A 23,473-nucleotide genomic window follows, 5' to 3' on the forward strand; every position below is an offset into this window, starting at 1 on the left:
TTCGACACAAAAGCTATCGGAAATTCGTCTCCCTCTGGAGTCTTTTGAACCAAGACGCCTCCAACTCCTGATTTGCTGGCATCGCAATGCACAAAGAACGGCTGGTTGAAATCCGGACTGCGAAGAACTGGCGCAGAGCACAACAATTTTTTAAGTTCCTCGAACGCTGTACGTCCTTCTGGTGTCATGACAAATCTGCACTTAGGTTTCAGCAAGTCAGTGAGAGGGGAAGCTATCGACGCAAAATTTGCTATAAATTTACGATACCATCCAACCATTCCAAGGAATCTCCGTAAGGCTTTCAGAGAGTTCGGTACTGGAAAGTCCATCATGGCCGAAATTTTCCCGGGATCCGTTCGAATGACACCCTCCCCGACGATATGACCAAGATACTTCACCGAACGCATACAGAATTTGCTCTTTTCCACGTTAAGCGTTAATCCGGCCAATCGAACATGCTGCGCTACAACTCTCAATACCTTTAGATGCGACTCAAAGCTATCGGAAACGATTAACAAGTCATCCAAGTAGACGAAGACTTCATTGCGAAGTTCCGCCGGGATCACCTTGTCCATCAATCTGGTCATGGTTTGCGACGCGTTGGTGAGACCGAACGGCATGACCTTGAACTGATATAAAGGTTTACCCGGAATTGTGAAAGCAGTTTTGTCCCGAGACTCCGGATCCAAGGGTATCTGCCAATAGGCATCCTTGAGATCCAGACTTGAGATGAACATTGCTCTGGGGAGGCGACTTAGTATACCGTCTATTTGCGGCAACGGATAGGCATCCTTTCGTGTAACGGCATTGACCTTCCGGCTGTCTAGGCAAAGTCTAACCTTTCCCGGTTTCTGGACTAGCACAACTGGAGAGGACCAGGCGCTATCAGATTCCTCAATAACTCCTAATTTGAGCATCCTGTCCACTTCAGAATACAGCAATTTCTCCACTGCTGGTGACACGGGAAAATGCCGTTGTTTTACGGGCTTGGCATCTCCTGCATCGATCGAGTGCGACAAAACCGATGTTCTACCCAAACCAGAGACTGCAAAGGATGGAAATCCCGACACAACCTTCTGCAAATCCTCTTTCTGGCTTAGAGTTAGTTCATGCGATTCCTGACAAATTTCTACTACCTGCATCTCCGGAGGTAATAAATTGAACGTGGACCAAAAATCGATTCCTAAATATAAGTCCTGGCTAAGCGACGGAGTGATATGTAGTTCCAAGTCCTTTACAACCTTATCATAGGTGACTGGAGTTCTCAATCGCCCCAGAACCTCCTGCCGCTTGCCATCTGCAGTATGAGCAACTGAGATTCCCCGTTTAAATGGAATCCTACTGGTGATTATTTGTTTAGCCAAATTCCCACCAACTACACTCATCGCTGCCCCCGTATCTAACAACCCAAGCACTGGCCGCTCAAAAATGTTTACCTCTGCGTACGGACGTTTATCTAGCTCTTTGTACCTAATCGCATTTATTGATTTAGCTGCCTTCCAAAATGATCTCATCCGTTTGGAGTGTCTTGAATTGGATTTACGACGGAACAGTGTTTCTGCAGCCTCTGCATCTGAATGAGAATTAATGAAATTGTGCCATAAATTTGTTGCTACACTACTGACGGACTGGACTGGAATGGTTGTATCTATAACTGCCTGGTGTTGCTTTTCTACTGGCTGGCGTCTGGGTTCGCGGATTTTTGGCGACGCACACTTTGAAGCTGACGAGGCTGTGTGCTCGCCCTGCCGTTTTTTTTCTGACATTTTTCACAAGCTGGTTTGTAAATGTTTGGAATGCCACACCCATAGCAAAAGATCTTGCGTTTGGATTCGCAATCCTGGTACCGATGTCCTTCCTTATGGCAGTTCCAACATACCAAGGCCAACGCTCCTATTTCGCCTTCGCCCTCCCCTTCGGAAAACTCCGTTGCGTTATCAGACATGTGCTCCTCCACCAACTCAGCCACTTGCCTACGGAAAGGGACACTCTTTTGATAACCATAATTCCGTCTCACGTCATCCAGGAAACTCTCTCTTCGTCTGCATATTTCCCTGAGCTCCCCAACCGAAGTTATGTTTATATTGAGCAACTCGTGCCTTACTTCGGGCCTCAAATTCCTTCGCAGTATGTCTACCACAGACTTTTCTGACAAGGGAGACTCTAAACTATCCATTAGCTGAACTATGGCGTCATAAAAAGCATCGAACCCTTCCTTTTCTTTTTGCTTCCGGTCCCTGATCGCTTCTCGAATGTCCACATCCGTGCGAGTGTCTCGGAACTGTTTCCTTAATGCCTGACAAAGCAAGTCCCATCGTACAACTACCACTGACTTATGAAACCTCCAAAAGAATTCACGAGCCTTTCCGTCAAAGAGGATGCTAGCGTTGCTACATAGCACCGCGAAGTTGCTTTCCAGCGTTGAATGGGTAAGAGCTTCTACTCTTTAGATAAAATTATCAACGCTAATTCCTTCCGCATTCCCGCTAAATCGTAGCTTCCAACCATTCATAATGTGTACGACCTTGTCCGGCCTTTGGGACAGGTCGGAAGCTATACTTCTAGGAGTGTCTCTGCCCTCTCTGTAAAATCCTGTCGATTCTCGGCCTCCGCCTGCTTCCTGACCCTGCGAACTATGGTCCTGAGCTAAGTTTCGAGTATGATGATCTCGGCCAGTCAGTTGAAGATGAGCAGCGACATTGGTTTGTATTATTTGCGCCATCTGCTCCGACAACTGGGATAAAAGGTCGTTTTGCATGGCCCGCACTGCTTGGGTAATCATGATCCCTATATTCCCGCTATCCACTGGAGCCGACCCTGGGTTATTAACGGGTGCTCCCGCCGCTGGGGTGCCTGAAGCTTTTTCTTTGCCTCCTGCCTGCTGTTTGGCGGTTTGCATGCCCGAGCCCGATGCGCCGCCTTGCAAGTCAAAAGTGACTCTTCCACACCTAGGACATTTGGCATTTTCCCTCGAATATGGCACTATGCAAGCTTTATGAAATTCGTGGCCACACCTGGTCTTGTATAACTGCTGAGATCCAAACTCTTCTCCACACAGAATGCAGACGGACGGATCTACAGGTTCTCCCTCCATTATTAATACGTTCCCTTTATCTCCAACTGCTAACTTCCGCTTACTCTGTCACTCACTATCAACGAGATTTAACGATTCGAGACTCAAAACAGCTGACCCGCTCAATTCCCTTCGGTACTTCAACTAGCCTTTCCTTCTTCAGCGCTCACAACTCTCTGCCGGTCAATGACCTATCTCAACTGAACCAGCTGTTCCGCGTTTTATCACCCTTGTTCTCTCCTAACACCTTCGATTGTGACACTTTTTTTTTTTGTTTGCCGCTTGAGGAATTGAGACGCGTTTATTGTTGAAAACAAAACATAAAAAAAATTATAAATAAAAAATAATATCTTGTAAAAACCGCAATATATAAAGAAATACAAAAACATTTATTTGCCTTCAAGCATAGCTTAGTTCCCCTGAAAAAAAAATCTTATTGGAACTGGTGTGAGAAGAAAGAACAAACATAATTTACCGCTACTTGTGCAGTGCTAATCAGCCCTCGCAACAACCAAACGTTTTGTTGCTTTGGCGCGCCGATCCGCAAGACAAAAACAACGACTGCAAGCTAAAGTGCGAGTAAATCGAAGCTAATCAGTTTCGTCTTCTTTACTCTCCTTCGCACTCTTGCTTCTGCGGACAGGTATGCTGGTTTTCCATCACCCGTGGCCAGGCAAACTCTTTATAAAGAGATTGTTCTGTCTTTCCAAGCGTTTGATGGCTAGCTCTGCCGCATACTATTGCTGAAAGTGGATGGGTCTTTGCCAAAACTTGTTATCCGTGGTCAGGGTAGACTTATCTAAAGACTTCTTCCCTGCTTTTCCAAACGTCTAACTAGTTGGGCTACGGACTCCATTACTGTAGGGTATTTAATCGCCTACTAAGCTCTACGACGTCAGCCGTGGCTTGTCGATCGCTGCTAGCAACTTCTCAACAATAACTCCTATGCGACTGATTTGCAAAATTTAGCTGACTGTGAAGCTCGTTATTCTGGCCCAGATGCTGCAGCAACCGTAGTTTGAGAATAAAAGCGGACAAACGTATATGCTTCTCTTCTCAAGCTCACTACATAGTATCTAGTTTGCCAGAAAAATCGAAAGTGTTTTTGATGTGTGTTCCTGCGATATTGTTGACCACATCGAGATGCGGTTCTACCAATTATTTTGGGTCCCATTGTTGGCCGCCACTAACTTTATAATAATGAAATTAATAATTACTTATAACTGTAACGAACTTGGCAGGTGTCGGGGAGTGAGAGAAGGGGGCACGCAGATATTCCCGGCTGGGAGGCTCGTCGGCTAGGTGGGGTGGTGATCTTGCCCTCCTCTCACTTAATGCCTATTCTCATTATTACAAGGTTATAATCTGTGCGTGCTACGACGAGAGTTAATTTGGACCTAAAATTCGACTGAACACATAATTGGCTCTTTCTTCTACCTGTTCCCGAACGCTTTTCCTCGCCTCCGATCTCGTTGAAGCGGATTGACCCTCCCTTCCTTGGCCATCCCTAGGTCGCAATTTTCACGGAATGACCCCTCTGCGTTCTCATGGGGCTCTCAGGGGCATCTGGCAAGCCGAAGGCAAACAAAAACTATATTCTAGAACATTATAAAATTTATTGAACCCTACATAAACAAATTTCTAAACTAAAACTAAACCTAGCCCAAAAATAGGTACGCATAAAACAGATAAAATAGATGGAATTTCAAAATGACTTAATAATAGTGATAAACAAAAATGAATAATTATTTCACATATAAAAAGATTAACAACGGCCAAACCGAAAGGGGGGAAGAAATAGAAACAGTAAGGGGGGAAGCATATAAAGTATTTGTCCCTCTCCTCTTTACTTTTTCAGTGGGACTCGAGTCAAATCGTTCGAGTTGAGTCTTTTACATTTCTCTTTCACACTCACCCGCAGATCCGCATGTCCACCGACGAAAGCGTTTCCGGAGGAGAATCGGACCTGGAACGAGAACTCCGATAGGGAGTGGCATAAAGCACAACAAAAACTCACTCACAAATTCCCCACTTTCCTCTCTCCACACTTACTTTGAGCGACTCATTACATTCAAAAAAAAACTTTCTCGCCCCTTTTCTTTTTCTCGTTCGCGCCGCCCCTTGCCGACTGCCGATGTCTTTCTCAAAAAAAAACTAACAAAAAAAATTATTTAAATTAACATAAAACACTCGACAATACACATATTAATTCTTTTCAAATTTCTGCCTTCCCGATCTCTTCCCGACCTTCCGCAATCGGGCCGTTTTCGACGACCACTCGCGCCGCCACTCGAAATCTCAGACTGTTCTTGATTGCGCTCAGTCTACGCTATGTAGCCCTTCCTTGGATCGCTCTCCAACCAGAAGATGGAGTTTTTTTTTCTTCCAAAAACCACTCAACTCCCGCTAGCGTCGTTGGTGCCCGGGTACTTGGGCATGTAAATTTTCCACCGCAGCTTCGGCTGCTCCTCTGGACCTCTTTTGCGTCCCTCGGTCTCTCGATCTACTCGACGCCTCGGCGTCTTTGGATCCGTGAAGCTGAACCGGGTCGGTATTGTAATAAAAATGCGGCGACACGGCGTTCCTCTTCTGCCGTATAAACTGCGCCAATAGCCGGTCCTAGCTTGGAAAAACTAACGCCGGATTAACTCGAGACTTTCTCGTTTCAGAAGCACTTAGATAAAAAATATATTTTTTTTTTCTGATAAAAGAAAACGAATGCTCGGGTCGAGCGCCAAAACGGGAAGAGACCGAAGCCAAGCCCCTCAACATGCTAGAACCTTCGGGCCCTCTCATAGAACAAGGGAAATGCCAGAGAAAGTTGACAATCTGGGCTGTTAAATCTATCACCCTTTCCTATGCCCCTTTTCGTGACCTCCCAAACCTAGCCCATAGAGGGTGTATGCTCTGCCACGGCCATTACGGTGCCGACCACTAGATGGCGCTGCGAACTAGCTCTCTCGGCTGATCCAAGCTTTACAAGACTTTAATGTTCTTGACCACACGCGGCTGTAGTTCGCTCTGAAAATCGAACCAAACGAATGATACAGCGCTTCCGCAATGGATATTCAGAAAATGTTCTCACCGTGATCAGTTTGTCTGCCATCTCCAACATTTCAGTCTTGACTTCCTGTCCGTTGAGCACGTTAATAGTGAGGTTGGTGAGCTCTTTGCCCAGCAGGCGACACATTTCCCTGCGCTCGGTGAAATAGTTCTGTATGTAGTGCAGGAAGCTCAGAGCTATCCTGTTGTGTATGTTGCTCTTCGGGGAGCTGGCTTCCTGAATCGTCAAATCGATGAAGAACTTGACCACGTAATCGGGCTGAACGGCGTTCAGCGGCGCGTCGAAGCTGCAGTTCATGACGGTCCACAGAGTGGGCAGAAGGCTTGGACATTCCAGGCGTCCTCACCACCACCATTCAGCAGGGCCTGCCTACTCTCTCCATTGATTTGATCCTCTCTCTGCTGGTAATCGTCGAGAGTTTGGCCCAGAACGAGGAGTACCGAACAGTCCTGGGCCAGCATCGTCCGCTCACCGAGCAAATTGCTCAACTTTTGATGGTAATGGCAGTCTCAGGAAGCACTCTCATTCTGTGGTGTCTTGGCATCTATAACGCATTTTTCACCCACTTCCACAGCGCTCCTATGCCCATTCCATTCTCGTGAACAACATCTTCCGTTGCCTGTGCACCATCGTCGATAAGCAGGATGTTCGTGAGGTGCTGCTTGAGAACTACATTGTGTCCTCCATCAAACGGGCTCTGAAGTCGCTCTCTAATCTGGTCAAGACGGCTGTGACCAACTTCATTCTGCAGACCACGCGCTTTAGCGAATTCATCGACGCCTACATAGATCGCGGCATTCTGGAAGTGTAAGCGGCTCCCAACTACTCTCACCCCCCCTGCATTATCATATTCCTATCCCAATCCCGATCTTAGCCTGATGCTGTTCCAGAAACACGCCTTCTGCGTGTCCACCTGGGGACCGGCCATCGAGAGCATCCTCTCTAAGTGCCCCACGATGAAGTTCTGCATTAGAAACTGCCTAACCTTCACCGACATTACTGCCGGCAAGGACTTTAATGTGTCCAGAAAAAAGTTTGACGACTTCCGCACTCTCCAGGACATTCTACGCAACGATTGCTCTCTGGAGGCCGTTCTGGTGGTCAATTTTGACCGATTGGAGGCGGATGAGGCGGATCTGATGAGAGTTCCGTCGTTCTGCCTTCCGATGTCCGATGGTGCCGGTGATCATACCTGGTGCTACTGCAAGCGTCCTGCCGATCCCCATCTACCCAAATATCTGGAGACGCTTAATCAAACTCTGATGGTGGGTCTATCCCATCTAATCCTTAATAAGCTGCTAACCATGTCCCATCTGATGATTCACAGATGCACGGCCTGGTGGAGAATCCGCCAAAGGTGCGCAGCGCCATCGATTTTGATAACGTGGCCAGGCGCATCATGATCATTGCCGAAGTCGTGCACAATGTGATGAACGATAACCTCAAGATCCTCGACCTCAACTCGACGGAGGAGTGTTCCCGCCACGCGGTGCGATGCCACCTTCAGGAACTGCGCTACGTCTACCACACTAACTTCATACCCCTGGGCATGGTGCACAGTGGCTGCCAGTTTGAGCGCGCCATCCTCTTCAAGGCCCTGGCCGATCAGATCGGCCTGCCCTGCACCCTGGAGCGCAGTGTCGACGGCCGGATGCTGTACAACGAGGTGCCGATGCCGCTGGAGATCGACAAGGATGTTCACTGCGACAAGAAGACCCTCCAGTTTATGCCCTGACGCATGCTGCGCCCCACCCACGTCGTCGATCTCATGTACAACGTAGGCGACCTGTATCCGATGCAGAGTCGCCAGGCACTGCAGTATCTGCGCCTCTATTGATCACTGAGATTTTTTTATTTAATCCTTTTTCCAGCTTCCATTTCAAAATTTCCTGTCGCATCATTTATCGAATGGGCTTGTAATCGAGTTTATTAAAGGGGCCAAAGAAGCAGTGGTTTTGGTCTCAGCTAGTCCTATCCACAGTCCACTGCGCATGTCCTCGTCCACTGCGCCTTCGCCTGGCATTCGTCCTGGCAACGCATGTAAATAATAAGCAAGCGACTGGGATTGTAAATTTTAAAAAATATCGTACATCGATAAATCAAATTTTATACATTTTAATATTGCCATATCGAATGTATCAATTTTAAAACATTAATATATCGATATATCGGAATAATAATAATAAGGAGCGGTGAAATATTTGCGTACTCTTCCTTCTTGGAATATAATAGGCAATTGGGTCTGTGATTTGGTAAGCACTTACAGTCTAGATATTTCTATTAATCTAATCGTCGAAAAAAATATCTCACCGAAAATAAAACACATGCAAAGCGTTGCTCTCCTGGCTGGCTCATAATGAGCCAGATAACCTGCGATTTAGTTTTCTGCGATACGTTTGATGTATGAAATGGCACATCCTTATAATATAAGGTCCCACATCGATATATCGATAAAATATCAACAAACATGCAAGCGACTGTTGGCGGAGAATTTGGAACACCAGCGTAGATTAAATAGAAGCTGGTGGCTTGAACCATGTGCCGAGTGCTCCTCACGCTCGCCTACTTCCTCCTGACCATCTCGTCCATTGTGTTTACGGCCTGCGTCAACAATGGTGAGTGTGTGTGCTCCTTGGAGCGATGTGACCTTGTTCACCAGCAGCCGCAGAAGAGAAAAATCAACAATCTTTAAAATTCCTGCATTCCCGGACAGTCACGGGCACGATTCTCAGTGCCGAAAGTGGTTAAGATAGGCTCTGAAACTTGCGTTGCAGTTGGTGCTATAGCCGATGCTTCAGCCTGTGGATCAGATGCGTTTGTCAGGGTTTGTTCGGTCGCAGATTTTTCAGGATTTGTGACTGACACCTGCTCTGACTGCACTACATTTTTTAGATGCCACAGTCGCAGTGTCGCACTCCTCGTCGCTTTCCAGATCGTCGCGCGCCTCACGTGATGGTGGATTAAAGCTACCGTCGAGCATCGTCTTAAAGACTTTAATGTTCTTGACCAAACGCGGCTCTAGTTCGCTCTGAAAACCGAACCAAACGAATGATACAGCGCTTCCGCAATGGATATTCAGAAAATGTTCTCACCGTGATCAGTTTGCTGCCATCTCCAACATTTCAGTCTTGACTTCCTGTCCGTTGAGCACGTTAATAGTGAGGTTGGTGAGCTCTTTGGCCAGCAGGCGACACATTTCCCTGCGCTCGGTGAAATAGTTCTGTATGTAGTGCAGGAAGCTCAGAGCGATCCTGTTGTGTATGTTGCTCTTCGGGCAGCTGGCTTCCTGAATCGTCAAATCGATGAAGAACTTGACCACGTAATCGGGCTGAACGGCGTTCAGCGGCGCGTCGAAGCTGCAGTTCATGACGGTCCACAGAGTGGGCAGAAGGCAGGGTTGCAGAAGCGCCTGCTTCTTGAGGCGGGCAAGGTTCTCAAAGAACATGCCCAGGACCTGGCTGATGATTGGCTCTGCGTTGGGATTGAAGTAGCGTTTGAGCAGCTGCTCGAGCACCTCGGGCCGATCGTCGATGTGACCGCGCAGGACCAAGCGACAAAAGCCTCGCACTATGGCCAGGCTCACGCCCTTGTCGACCACCATTTCCATATAGCGGCCCATCGCCATAATGATGTCGACGCTATGCTCGCTGTTCTGCACTGTCTGATCGCCATCCTCCTCCCCGTCGTATGTATCCTGCACGGTATAGAGCTGGCGGCGATTGGACGTCTTAGACCCCAGCCCCCTAGCACCTATCTTCCGGCTCAACTTGTCGACATAGTCGATGCCAGAGAAGACAGCTGACAGAGGTCTCGCACAGACGGACCTCCTTGCTATTGTAGAACTGATGGTATACAACCCGGAACACCGTCTCGGTGTATGCCTCATAGAACATACTGTAGGCGTTGCCGCATTTGATGGCCCATTCGAAGATGTCCACATCCGAGGAGTGGAGATGCCGGCAAATGAAGTACTTGTACAGCTTACATATGCTGGGAGTGAGCTTCTGGACATGCGGAGAGGCCACCATATAGTATGAGGTGAACAGGCCTTTCAGGACACGCTCCTGGTTGGAGAGCTTCGGACGGGCGGGCATGTCCAGAAAGCCGTGCTTCACCAGCAGCGGTTTGATCAGCTCCGTGTACTCCTCTGTGACAGCCATCTTCTCCTTATTCACGGACAGAGCCTGTATATACTCCTTCTGGCGCCCAAAGTAATCCTCCTGTTCCTCCAGCTCTAAGATCTTCACCTTCAACGAGGATATCTTCATCTTCGAGGGCGTGTCCAAGTCGTCCAGCAACTTACTGATCAGATTGCGATCGTGTACTAGCTCATTCTGCTTGGTATTAAGGTCACACGTCTCGTAGATGATCTCAATGAAGAACTGCATCCGGTCATTAAGGTCGGTGATCAGCTTCTCCATGCAACGCACGAGCACGCGGACGATCTTGTGGTCGAGCAGACAGTCCTTCAATAGATTTTTGCTACGCCCAATCTCGTCGCCCAGGTCGTACGAGTCCAGGATTTCCACCAGCGAGAGCAGCATGTTCTGGAACTCTATCTGGGCGAACTTGTCCATGTCCGGTTTCTGGCTCTCACAGAACCTACAATGGATAGCAATCACTTACTGTTTGGATTTCGTTTGGGTCTCATTCAACTCACTTGTTCACATAGGTGCAGAAGACACTCAGTTCGGGCAGCACCTGGTCGCTTTCGTCCGCCTGCGTGCTCTCCAGATAGTCGCCGAGGCACTGCCAATAGAGCAACAGCTCCACGTTGAGACATTCCAGCGGTACACATCGATTCAGCTCACAGTCGTCACCGAGGGGCAGTTGTGCCATCAGTTGCTGATTGTCGGTCTGCTCAAAGATTTCACGCAACATTTGCTTGGTCACGCTCCGGAAACGCATCAGCTCCTCCTCGCTGGAGTCCAGCTTGAGGGCCGCTATCAGAGCCACATAGTTCTGTTGGTAGGAGTCGATCCAGGCCTTAAGCATGATGTTTACCGCCGTCTTTTTAACGTTGGCCGAGCTGTCGTTCAGACCTTGCTCCAGGAGGGTCAGGCGCTGCGCCACCCTGTAGGCGCGCACTGGATAGTTGCACATGTTGACGTACGTATGGCGGCGCACCTTCTCATCCACGTCCCACAGACGCTGCAGTATGTAGGGCACCGTGATGTAGTTGCGGCCCATGCAGGTGATAATGCACTGGCGCACGCTGGACAAGGGATCCGCAGACAGATGGAACTGATAGGCGCAGACAACTGGATCGACGGGATTGTCCGGAATCTGGAGACGCTGCATGGCCAGGACTGCTTGCTTGCGCACACCGGCCGACACGTCCTTCACGCGCTCCAGCATAGTCTCGAAAATCTCGTCGCACTGCTTGTCGTCGAGTGCCGCATTGGGTCCCAGTTTCTCAAGTATCAGATTCACAAAGTAGCAAATCCGATAGCGAACGTGCGGACTGCTGGAATATGTCTGGGAAAAACAAACAAAAGCATTCAATTGAATCTCAATGGTAAAGTACAGTAGACCCTTACAGTCAACAGCCAGTGGAATGTTTCAGTCATCATGGGGTGCGTCTTCTCCGACTCGAAGCTGGTCACGAATTTCGCGCAAAAGGACAGGGCCTTGTTACCGTTCTCGTTGCTCTCCTCCGCCTCGAGTACAGTCTTCAGCACATTGATGAATGTGTTCAGACTCTTGGTGGCCCATCTGCAAGGCAATTGACAATTCATAGTTGGATTGGACGAGTTCTAATCGGCTGAGCCAGCTGGCTAGCCAGCGGGTCCCAGTGACGCTGTTCCTTACCCTCGAGTACAGTTGCTGCAGCTCCTTTTCGTAGCGCTTGTGGAGTGACTCCTTGAGTTCCGCGTGACGCATTATTGTGTACATGGATTCCGCGCCTCCTCTGCATTGTTCCCGGATGGGAACGGAGGTCGGATCACTGATCTCCATTTCGTTTTCCTTTTCGGCCGAAACGGCATTGTTGTTCTTGGTCGCCTCCCTTTTTGATGCGGCTGCTGCCGCCGCTTTGGATTTTGGCTTCGCTTTTGCCTTTGGTTTGGGCATTTCGTGATTTGTTTTGCTTTTACTAACTAAATACTGCTCGATTACTTTATACTGTACAATTTGTAAAATTTTCGTGAGTGTACGATGGAACACAAACAAGCGTAGCGTTGTTGCTCATTCTTCTTTTTCACCCCCATTCGCTTGTCAATTTCAAAAAGAACGCTACGCGTGCGGTAATATTAGTGCATTTTAGACTGATGCTAGGGATGTTACATATATATCGATACATATCGCATCGTTAATCTGATTCCTCTTTCCAACCTATTCGCTTGTGAATTTAAAAAAATTAACAAAAAATGGGTATTTCAATTTATACTTTTGTTTACTTTCTAATCATACTGTTTAAAAATGAAAGAAAGAAAGTGATCTGTGAGAAAAATGTAGTACACAAACAAATTTCGTTACAACACGGCAGCAAAATATTCAACAAAAATGTCTAAAGTAACTGTTCGGGCCAGCCGCTGAAGAATAACCGTAACTTTCACATTATTATTGTATGAGCAGAGAGAGCCGCCTATGTTGTAAAACGTTGACGTTCTGAAGAGCTGCTGCGCTCTCCCGCTAAAGGGGCTCTCTGCCGCCGCCACTTCGGCAACTACTTTGATCTGCTGCCGCCACTTCGGCAATAGTTTAGTTCTATGCTAACCTCTCTGCGCATTGGTTGCATATCGGTCTCGCATAAAGTTTATCTGGCAATAGCAAGCAATCGGCTTCCGCTAAGCCACCAAGATTAAATACGAATTATAAGTTTAACCCAAAATCTCTTTTCATTTTTGAAACACATAGGTGCCAAAAAAGCTTGGCATCTCAAACAGTAACGAAGAAAGTTTACGAAGCTCGCTCCATTTACCCGGACCGCACAAAGTCCGAGGAGAAGTCATTCACCGAGGTTAATGTCCTCGTCAAGACTTTGGACACGGCGCTGCTGCTGCTCAGCTCCAAGGAGGAATGCGTCCTGTTGACCGTCTTCAGTCACATAATGGACTTTACGCGGCGCCAGGACTAGAATGTACTGGAGCTGAAGGAGCATAAAATGCTGGAAGTGCTGCTGGAGAAGAAAATCTTCATTGATTCGGAGAACGTTATCATCCGACGCTTCGCCTTGTACCTCATGAACGCCTTAATGGACAACACGGACATGAACACGCTCGAGCCCGAGACGACTGAAGGCATCCTGGAGGTGGCCTATAGTTTCTACCTGCAGGAAACTGACGATTTCTGCATAGAATATCTCTCGCACCTGCTAAACATGTGCCTGCGTGATCCCAAAGTGGCCCAGGGAATTGTGGAGAACTTTGAGCTCTTGCAGAAGTTCAAGGCAGTGATTGCCACCTCCGAGAATCCCGACACCATTCATAGCTCCATCGAGGCCGGGAGATTCAGCGACCAGAGTGTGTTTGAGCCGCTGCATCGCTGCTTCCATGTCCTGGAGCAGCTGGTCAAAGAATTTTGCGAAGATCTGCAAGGACCGGATGCGGTCGAGATCATTGAGGTGCTGGCCACGGCTCTCCGGTCCGAGAAGATGACCAAGCTGTTCTTCGAGCATAACCTCTTCGACCTTATTGTCGAGCACCTGAAGGACCAAATCGATATCCTGTCCCTTGAGCTGCGCTGCACCATCATATCCATCTTCGCGGAAACTGCGAAGTACGTGCAGTATCTGGTGAGGATGCACACTGCCGAGATCACGGACATGTTCATCGGCTGCCTCATGGAGAACGACCCGGCACCGGCCACCTTCGTGATCCTCGGGCTCAACCGCATGGCCGATAATCCGGACGCACTGCGTCGAACTGTGACCGAGTTTGATGAGGGGGCTCTGCAGAAGCTAGTGTCCATTTTCCAGTCCCCGGAGGTGATCATCAAGACCCGGGAGCAGGCAGCCGAGTTTATCAATCGCCTCCTGACCGGAGCCTATCGCGACACGGCTGGAGAGCTGACGGACTTGGACATTCCAGGCGTCCTCACCACCACCATTCAGCAGGGCCTGCCTACTCTCTCCATTGATTTGATCCTCTCTCTGCTGGTAATCGTCGAGAGTTTGGCCCAGAACGAGGAGTACCGAACAGTCCTGGGCCAGCATCGTCCGCTCACCGAGCAAATTGCTCAACTTTTGATGGTAATGGCAGTCTCAGGAAGCACTCTCATTCTGTGGTGTCTTGGCATCTATAACGCATTTTTCACCCACTTCCACAGCGCTCCTATGCCCATTCCATTCTCGTGAACAACATCTTCCGTTGCCTGTGCACCATCGTCGATAAGCAGGATGTTCGTGAGGTGCTGCTTGAGAACTACATTGTGTCCTCCATCAAGCGGGCTCTGAAGTCGCTCTCTAATCTGGTCAAGACGGCTGTGACCAACTTCATTCTGCAGACCACGCGCTTTAGCGAATTCATCGACGCCTACATAGATCGCGGCATTCTGGAAGTGTAAGCGGCTCCCAACTACTCTCACCCCCCCCTGCATTATCATATTCCTATCCCAATCCCGATCTTAGCCTGATGCTGTTCCAGAAACACGCCTACTGCGTGTCCACCTGGGGACCGGCCATCGAGAGCATCCTCTCTAAGTGCCCCACGATGAAGTTCTGCATTAGAAACTGCCTAACCTTCACCGACATTACTGCCGGCAAGGACTTTTATGTGTCCAGAAAAGTTTGACGACTTCCGCACTCTCCAGGACATTCTACGCAACGATTGCTCTCTGGAGGCCGTTCTGGTGGTCAATTTTGACCGATTGAAGGCGGATGAGGCGGATCTGATGAGAGTTCCGTCGTTCTGCCTTCCGATGTCCGATGGTGCCGGTGATCATACCTGGTGCTACTGCAAGCGTCCTGCCGATCCCCATCTACCCAAATATCTGGAGACGCTTAATCAAACTCTGATGGTGGGTCTATCCCATCTAATCCTTAATAAGCTGCTAACCATGTCCCATCTGATGATTCACAGATGCACGGCCTGGTGGAGAATCCGCCAAAGGTGCGCAGCGCCATCGATTTTGATAACGTGGCCAAGCGCATCAAGATCATTGCCGAAGTCGTGCACAATGTGATGAACGATAACCTCAAGATCCTCGACCTCAACTCGACGGAGGAGTGTTCCCGCCACGCGGTGCGATGCCACCTTCAGGAACTGCGCTACGTCTACCACACTAACTTCATACCCCTGGGCATGGTGCACAGTGGCTGCCAGTTTGAGCGCGCCATCCTCTTCAAGGCCCTGGCCGATCAGATCGGCCTGCCCTGCACCCTGGAGCGCAGTGTCGACGGCCGGATGCTGTACAACGAGGTGCCGATGCCGCTGGAGATCGACAAGGATGTTCACTGCGACAAGAAGACCCTCCAGTTTATGCCCGGGCGCATGCTGCGCTCCACCCACGTCGTCGATCTCATGTACAACGTAGGCGACCTGTATCCGATGCAGAGTCGCCAGGCACTGCAGTATCTGCGCCTCTATTGATCACTGAGATTTTTTTATTTAATCCTTTTTCCAGCTTCCATTTCAAAATTTCCTGTCGCACCATTTATCGAATGGGCTTGTAATCGAGTTTATTAAAGGGGCCAAAGAAGCAGTGGTTTTGGTCTCAGCTAGTCCTATCCACAGTCCACTGCGCATGTCCTCGTCCACTGCGTCTTCGCCTGGCATTCGTCCTGGCAACGCATGTAAATAATAAGCAAGCGACTGGGATTGTAAATTTTAAAAAATATCGTACATCGATAAATCAAATTTTATAAATTTTAATATTGCCATATCGAATGTATCAATTTTAAAACCTTAATATATCGATATATCGGAATAATAATAAGGAGCGGTGAAATATTTGCGTACTCTTCCTTCTTGGAATATAATAGGCAATTGGGTCTGTGATTTGGTAAGCACTTACAGTCTAGATATTTCTATTAATCTAATCGTCGAAAAAAATATCGCACCGAAAATAAAACACATGCAAAGCGTTGCTCTCCTGGCTGGCTCATATTGAGCCAGATAACCTGGGATTTAGTTTTCTGCGATACGTTTGATGTATGATATGGCACATCCTTATAATATAAGGTCCCATATCGATATATCGATAAAATATCAACAAACATGCAAGCGACTGTTGGCGGAGCATTTGGAACACCAGCGTAGATTAAATAGAAGCTGGTGGCTTGAACCATGTGCCGAGTGCTCCTCACGCTCGCCTACTTCCTCCTGACCATCTCGTCCATTGTGTTTACGGCCTGCGTCAACAATGGTGAGTGTGTGTGCTCCTTGGAGCGATGTGACCTTGTTCACCAGCAGCCGCAGAAGAGAAAAATCAATAATCTTTAAAATTCCTGCATTCCCGGACAGTCACGGGCACTATTCTCAGTGCCGAAAGTGGTTAAGATAGGCTCTGAAACTTGCGTTGCAGTTGGTGCTATAGCCGATGCTTCAGCCTGTAGATCAGATGCGTTTGTCAGGGTTTGTTCGGTCGCAGATTTTTCAGGATTTGTGACTGACACCTGCTCTGACTGCACTACATTTTCAGATGCCACAGTCGCAGTGTCGCACTCCTCGTCGCTTTCCAGATCGTCGCGCGCCTCACGTGATGGTGGATTAAAGCTACCGTCGAGCATCGTCTTAAAGACTTTAATGTTCTTGACCAAACGCGGCTCTAGTTCGCTCTGAAAACCGAACCAAACGAATGATACAGCGCTTCCGCAATGGATATTCAGAAAATGTTCTCACCGTGATCAGTTTGCTGCCATCTCCAACATTTCAGTCTTGACTTCCTGTCCGTTGAGCACGTTAATAGTGAGGTTGGTGAGCTCTTTGGCCAGCAGGCGACACATTTCCCTGCGCTCGGTGAAATAGTTCTGTATGTAGTGCAGGAAGCTCAGAGCGATCCTGTTGTGTATGTTGCTCTTCGGGCAGCTGGCTTCCTGAATCGTCAAATCGATGAAGAACTTGACCACGTAATCGGGCTGAACGGCGTTCAGCGGCGCGTCGAAGCTGCAGTTCATGACGGTCCACAGAGTGGGCAGAAGGCAGGGTTGCAGAAGCGCCTGCTTCTTGAGGCGGGCAAGGTTCTCAAAGAACATGCCCAGGACCTGGCTGATGATTGGCTCTGCGTTGGGATTGAAGTAGCGTTTGAGCAGCTGCTCGAGCACCTCGGGCCGATCGTCGATGTGACCGCGCAGGACCAAGCGACAAAGGCCTCGCACTATGGCCAGGCTCACGCCCTTGTCGACCACCATTTCCATATAGCGGCCCATCGCCATAATGATGTCGACGCTATGCTCGCTGTTCTGCACTGTCTGATCGCCATCCTCCTCCCCGTCGTATGTATCCTGCACGGTATAGAGCTGGCGGCGATTGGACGTCTTAGACCCCAGCCCCTAGCACCTATCTTCCGGCTCAACTTGTCGACATAGTCGATGCCAGAGAAGACAGCTGACAGAGGTCTCGCACAGACGGACCTCCTTGCTATTGTAGAACTGATGGTATACAACCCGGAACACCGTCTCGGTGTATGCCTCATAGAACATACTGTAGGCGTTGCCGCATTTGATGGCCAATTCGAAGATGTCCACATCCGAGGAGTGGAGAAGCCGGCAAATGAAGTCCTTGTACAGCTTACATATGCTGGGAGTGAGCTTCTGGACATGCGGAGAGGCCACCATATAGTATGAGGTGAACAGGCCTTTCAGGACACGCTCCTGGTTGGAGAGCTTCGGACGGGCGGGCATGTCCAGAAAGCCGTGTTTCACCAGCAGCGGTTTGATCAGCTCCGTGTACTCCTCTGTGACAGCCATCTTCTCCTTATTCACGGACTGAGCCTGTATATACTCCTTCTGGCGCCCAAAGTTATCCTCCTGTTCCTCCAGCTCTAAGATCTTCACCTTCAACGAGGATATCTTCATCTTCGAGGGCGTGTCCAAGTCGTCCAGCAACTTACTGATCAGATTGCGATCGTGCACTAGCTCATTCTGCTTGGTATTAAGGTCACACGTCTCGTAGATGATCTCAATAAAGAACTTCATCCGGTCATTGAGGTCGGTGATCAGCTTCTCCATGCAACGCACGAGCACGCGGACGATCTTGTGGTCGAGCAGACAGTCCTTCAATAGATTTTTGATCAACGTCTTCATATTGCTACGCCCAATCTCGTCGCCCAGGTCGTACGAGTCCAGGATTTCCACCAGCGAGAGCAGCATGTTCTGGAACTCTATCTGGGCGAACTTGTCCATGTCCGGTTTCTGGCTCTCACAGAACCTACAATGGATAGCAATCACTTACTGTTTGGATTTCGTTTGGGTCTCATTCAACTTACTTGTTCACATAGGTGCAGAAGACACTCAGTTCGGGCAGCACCTGGTCGCTTTCGTCCGCCTGCGTGCTCTCCAGATAGTCGCCGAGGCACTGCCAATAGAACAACAGCTCCACGTTGAGACATTCCAGAAGTACACATCGATGCAGCTCACAGTCGTCACCGAGGGGCAGTTGTGCCATCAGTTGCTGATTGTCGGTCTGCTCAAAGATTTCACGCAACATTTGCTTGGTCACGCTCCGGAAACGCATCAGCTCCTCCTCGCTGGAGTCCAGCTTGAGGGCCGCTATCAGAGCCACATAGTTCTGTTGGTAGGAGTCGATCCAGGCCTTAAGCATGATGTTTACCGCCGTCTTTTTAACGTTGGCCGAGCTGTCGTTCAGACCTTGCTCCAGGAGGGTCAGGCGCTGCGCCACCCTGTAGGCGCGCACTGGATAGTTGCACATGTTGACGTACGTATGGCGGCGCACCTTCTCGTCCACGTCCCACAGACGCTGCAGTATGTAGGGCACCGTGATGTAGTTGCGGCCCATGCAGGTGATAATGCACTGGCGCACGCTGGACAAGGGATCCGCAGACAGATGGAACTGATAGGCGCAGACAACTGGATCGACGGGATTGTCCGGAATCTGGAGACGCTGCATGGCCAGGACTGCTTGCTTGCGCACACCGGCCGACACGTCCTTCACGCGCTCCAGCATAGTCTCGAGAATCTCGTCGCACTGCGTGTCGTCGAGTGACGCATTGGGTCCCAGTTTCTCAAGTATCAGATTCACAAAGTAGCAAATCCGATAGCGAACGTGCGGACTGCTGGAATATGTCTGGGAAAAACAAACAAACAAAAGCATTCAATTGAATCTCAATGGTAAAGTACAGTAGACCCTTACAGTCAACAGTCTTCAGCACATTGATGAATGTGTTCAGACTCTTGGTGGCCCATCTGCAAGGCAATTGACAATTCATAGTTGGATTGGACGAGTTCTAATCGGCTGAGCCAGCTGGCTAGCCAGCGGGTCCCAGTGACGCTGTTCCTTACCCTCGAGTACAGTTGCTGCAGCTCCTTTTCGTAGCGCTTGTGGAGTGACTCCTTGAGTTCCGCGTGACGCATTATTGTGTACATGGATTCCGCGCCTCCTCTGCATTGTTCCCGGATGGGAACGGAGGTCGGATCACTGATCTCCATTTCGTTTTCCTTTTCGGCCGAAACGGCATTGTTGTTCTTGGTCGCCTCCCTTTTTGATGCGGCTGCTGCCGCCGCTTTGGATTTTGGCTTCGCTTTTGCCTTTGGTTTGGGCATTTCGTGATTTGTTTTGCTTTTACTAACTAAATACTGCTCGATTACTTTATACTGTACAATTTGTAAAATTTTCGTGAGTGTACGATGGAACACAAACAAGCGTAGCGTTGTTGCTCATTCTTCTTTTTCACCCCCATTCGCTTGTTAATTTCAAAAAGAACGCTACGCGTGCGGTAATATTAGTGCATTTTAGACTGATGCTAGGGATGTTACATATACATCGATACATATCGCATCGTTAATCTGATTCCTCTTTCCAACCTATTCGCTTGTGAATTTAAAAAAATTAACAAAAAATGGGTATTTCAATTTATACTTTTGTCTACTTTCTAATGATACTGTTTAAAAATGAAAGAAAGAAAGTGATCTGAGAGAAAAATGTAGTACACAAACAAATTTCGTTACAACACGGCAGCAAAATATTCAACAAAAATGTCTAAAGTAACTGTTCGGGCCAGCCGCTGAAGAATAACCGTAACTTTAACATTATTATTGTATGAGCAGAGAGAGCCGCCTATGTTGTAAAACGTTGACGTTCTGCAGAGCTGCTGCGCTCTCCCGCTAAAGGGGCTCTCTGCCGCCGCCACTTCGGCAACTACTTTGATCTGCTGCCGCCACTTCGGCAATCACTTTGATCTAACGCCGTCGTCTATAGTTTAGTTCTATGCTAACCCCTCTGCGCATTGGTTGCATATCGATCTCGCATAAAGTTTATCTGGCAATAGCAAGCAATCGGCTTCCGCTAAGCCACCAAGATTAAATACGAATTATAAAGTTTAACCCAAAATCTCTTTTCATTTTTGAAACACATACATAGGTGCCAAAAAAGCTTGGCATCTCAAACAGTAACGAAGAAAGTTTACGAAGCTCGCTCCATTTACCCGGATCGCACAAAGTCCGAGGAGAAGTCATTCACCGAGGTTAATGTCCTCGTCAAGACTTTGGACACGGCGCTGCTGCTGCTCAGCTCCAAGGAGGAATGCGTCCTGTTGACCGTCTTCAGTCACATAATGGACTTTACGCGGCGCCAGGACGAGAATGTACTGGAGCTGAAGGAGCATAAAATGCTGGAAGTGCTGCTGGAGAAGAAAATCTTCATTGATTCGGAGAACGTTATCATCCGACGCTTCGCCTTGTACCTCATGAACGCCTTAATGGACAACACGGACATGAACACGCTCGAGCCCGAGACGACTGAAGGCATCCTGGAGGTGGCCTATAGTTTCTACCTGCAGGAAACTGACGATTTCTGCATAGAATATCTCTCGCACCTGCTAAACATGTGCCTGCGTGATCCCAAAGTGGCCCAGGGAATTGTGGAGAACTTTGAGCTCTTGCAGAAGTTCAAGGCAGTGATTGCCACCTCCGAGAATCCCGACACCATTCATAGCTCCATCGAGGCCGGGAGATTCGGCTTGCGGCCCTGAAAGTCTTGAAGACCCTCCTGGTGGACACCAGCGACCAGAGTGTGTTTGAGCCGCTGCATCGCTGCTTCCATGTCCTGGAGCAGCTGGTCAAAGAATTTTGCGAAGATCTGCAAGGACCGGATGCGGTCGAGATCATTGAGGTGCTGGCCACGGCTCTCCGGTCCGAGAAGATGACCAAGCTGTTCTTCGAGCATAACCTCTTCGACCTTATTGTCGAGCACCTGAAGGACCAAATCGATATCCTGTCCCTTGAGCTGCGCTGCACCATCATATCCATCTTCGCGGAAACTGCGAAGTACGTGCAGTATCTGGTGAGGATGCACACTGCCGAGATCACGGACATGTTCCTCGGCTGCCTCATGGAGAACGACCTGGCACCGGCCACCTTCGTGATCCTCGGGCTCAACCGCATGGCCGATAATCCGGACGCACTGCGTCGAATTGTGACCGAGTTTGATGAGGGGGCTAGGCAGAAGCTAGTGTCCATTTTCCAGTCCCCGGAGGTGATCATCAAGACCCGGGAGCAGGCAGCCGAGTTTATCAATCGCCTCCTGACCGGAGCCTATCGCGACACGGCTGGAGAGGTGACGGACTTGGACATTCCAGGCGTCCTCACCACCACCATTCAGCAGGGCCTGCCTACTCTCTCCATTGATTTGATCCTATCTCTGCTGGTAATCGTCGAGAGTTTGGCCCAGAACGAGGAGTACCGAACAGTCCTGGGCCAGCATCGTCCGCTCACCGAGCAAATTGCTCAACTTTTGATGGTAATGGCAGTCTCAGGAAGCACTCTCATTCTGTGGTGTCTTGGCATCTATAACGCATTTTTCACCCACTTCCACAGCGCTTCCGTTGCCTGTGCACCATCGTCGATAAGCAGGATGTTCGTGAGGTGCTGCTTGAGAACTACATTGTGTCCTCCATCAAGCGGGCTCTGAAGTCGCTCTCTAATCTGGTCAAGACGGCTGTGACCAACTTCATTCTGCAGACCACGCGCTTTAGCGAATTCATCGACGCCTACATAGATCGCGGCATTCTGGAAGTGTAAGCGGCTCCCAACTACTCTCACCCCCCCTGCATTATCATATTCCTATCCCAATCCCGATCTTAGCCTGATGCTGTTCCAGAAACACGCCATTACTGCCGGCAAGGACTTTTATGTGTCCAGAAAAAAGTTTGACGACTTCCGCACTCTCCAGGACATTCTACGCAACGATTGCTCTACTCTGGAGGCCGTTCTGGTGGTCAATTTTGACCGATTGGAGGCGGATGAGGCGGATCTGATGAGAGTTCCGTCGTTCTGCCTTCCGATGTCCGATGGTGCCGGTGATCATACCTGGTGCTACTGCAAGTGTCCTGCCGATCCCCATCTACCCAAATATCTGGAGACGCTTAATTAAACTCTGATGGTGGGTCTATCCCATCTAATCCTTAATAAGCTGCTAACCATGTCCCATCTGATGATTCACAGATGCACGGCCTGGTGGAGAATCCGCCAAAGGTGCGCAGCGCCATCGATTTTGATAACGTGGCCAAGCGCATCAAGATCATTGCCGAAGTCGTGCACAATGTGATGAACGATAACCTCAAAATCCTCGACCTCAACTCGACGGAGGAGTGTTCCCGCCACGCGGTGCGATGCCACCTTCAGGAACTGCGCTACGTCTACCACACTAACTTCATACCCCTGGGCATGGTGCACAGTGGCTGCCAGTTTGAGCGCGCCATCCTCTTCAAGGCCCTGGCCGATCAGATCGGCCTGCCCTGCACCCTGGAGCGCAGTGTCGACGGCCGGATGCTGTACAACGAGGTGCCGATGCCGCTGGAGATCGACAAGGATGTTCACTGCGACAAGAAGACCCTCCAGCTTATGCCCTGGCGCATGCTGCGCCCCACCCACGTCGTCGATCTCATGTACAACGTAGGCGACCTGTATCCGATGCAGAGTCGCCAGGCACTGCAGTATCTGCGCCTCTATTGATCACTGAGATTTTTTTATTTAATCCTTTTTCCAGCTTCCATTTCAAAATTTCCTGTCGCACCATTTATCGAATGGGCTTGTAATCGAGTTTATTAAAGGGGCCAAAGAAGCAGTGGTTTTGGTCTCAGCTAGTCCTCTCCACCGTCCACTGCGCATGTCCTCGTCCACTGCGCCTTCGCCTGGCATTCGTCCTGGCAACGCATGTAAATAATAAGCAAGAGACTGGGATTGTAAATTTTAAAAAATATCGTACATCGATAAATCAAAT

The 23,473-nt window shown here is 49.2% G+C and overlaps 5 pseudogenes; 3 read left to right on the top strand and 2 right to left on the bottom strand.

The window, feature by feature from the left end:
- Window positions 1-6,451: 6,451 nt before the first annotated feature.
- LOC117190407 lies at window positions 6,452-8,253 on the top strand (annotated as a pseudogene).
- An 82-nt stretch (window positions 8,254-8,335) lies between these two features.
- On the bottom strand, window positions 8,336-12,473 carry LOC117189700 (annotated as a pseudogene).
- A 91-nt stretch (window positions 12,474-12,564) lies between these two features.
- LOC117189702 lies at window positions 12,565-15,972 on the top strand (annotated as a pseudogene).
- A 790-nt stretch (window positions 15,973-16,762) lies between these two features.
- LOC117189699 lies at window positions 16,763-20,033 on the bottom strand (annotated as a pseudogene).
- A 582-nt stretch (window positions 20,034-20,615) lies between these two features.
- LOC117189704 lies at window positions 20,616-23,335 on the top strand (annotated as a pseudogene).
- Window positions 23,336-23,473: the final 138 nt, after the last annotated feature.

This window comes from Drosophila miranda (genome assembly GCF_003369915.1).
Source record: "Drosophila miranda strain MSH22 chromosome Y unlocalized genomic scaffold, D.miranda_PacBio2.1 Contig_Y1_pilon, whole genome shotgun sequence".
Classification (NCBI taxonomy): Eukaryota; Metazoa; Arthropoda; class Insecta; order Diptera; family Drosophilidae; genus Drosophila; species Drosophila miranda.